Genomic DNA, 1,207 nt, shown 5'->3' on the forward strand with positions numbered 1-1,207 from the left:
GGCAGGGGCTGGGAAAATGTGTACCAACATTCTGTTGGAGTTCTCCAAAGTGTAATAATAGTAGTTGTAGTCAAAAGTGAAAGCACTCAGTTGCTTTCTTCAAAGGCAAATGATTTGCAGACGAAGTAAAGACTGAAAATGAGGAGGTGACAGCCATGGTCTTGGCTGCAGTTCTGTCTTGTAAAGAATAGCCAGGAGCACTCGGGCTTTTGGTGACTGGTTTAAAATGGCATTTGACAAGCATGCTCATCAAACCGGCAAATACTGGAGAGCCTGTGGAGATGGCACTGAGATTGGGCACTCCCAGAATCTATGTCGCTTGATAATGAAGCCCAGGTGTTCGCTTCCCGTGGGATCAAATAGTGAGGAGGGCTGGCCCAGAGGAAGCTTCACGTTCCCACATGCCATCAGGTGGGCTGTGAAGTGTATACGCAGCCTCTGCACTCTCAGAAGGGCGCATGATTTACCTGCCGCCCAGGGGAAGGCTCAGAAACGTGTGTGGAGACAAGGCGAGTGATTCTCCTTCGGGTCAGAACGGAGATATTCACCCTGCGAGGAAGAGTTGGGCTTCTCACATTACAGAGATGCCTCCTCACATTCTTCCTGACAAGAGGGTCCCCAGATGGGAGCTCCCTTAACTGCTGGGCAATATTTCAGGGAGAACTATTGGGCTGGGGTGAGAAGAGGGTAGGTGAGTAGGGAGCATGGGAGGGAGAGGAAAATAAGGGTGGGCTTGAAAGGGAAGGGGGGAAAGGAGAAGACAATGACTTCCATTAATGTGAAAACACATGTGCTTCAGATGAGTTGAGGCACAAACGGCATTTACCTCTAATGGGAAACATATCTTGAATAAAACCAAACAACCTCATCGATCATTTTCTTTATAGTATTCCTTAACAATGTGCATCTGTGACTCACAGAGAGATGACTGACAAGAGTTGATTCTGGAGCGAGGAGCGCAGACCTAGATGCTGGGGATAACACTACCTTCTGCCCTGGGAGAGCCTGGCCAGGTGCACAGCAGACAGACAGCTCTGCAGACCCTCGTCCATGATTTCCACAGCAAGTAGTCACCTACAGGGAAAGATTGAGATCTGTCAGTAGCGTGTCCACCGCTGGCTGCTAGTGTTCACCAGAATAGGGAGCTGGGTAGGAAGTATGATGGAAGAACACTTGTGGTCAATGACTTCACTTGTTCTGGGAAAAC

The sequence above is a fragment of the Tenrec ecaudatus genome, chromosome 9 (genome assembly GCF_050624435.1).
Source record: "Tenrec ecaudatus isolate mTenEca1 chromosome 9, mTenEca1.hap1, whole genome shotgun sequence".
In the NCBI taxonomy this organism is placed as follows: domain Eukaryota; kingdom Metazoa; phylum Chordata; class Mammalia; order Afrosoricida; family Tenrecidae; genus Tenrec; species Tenrec ecaudatus.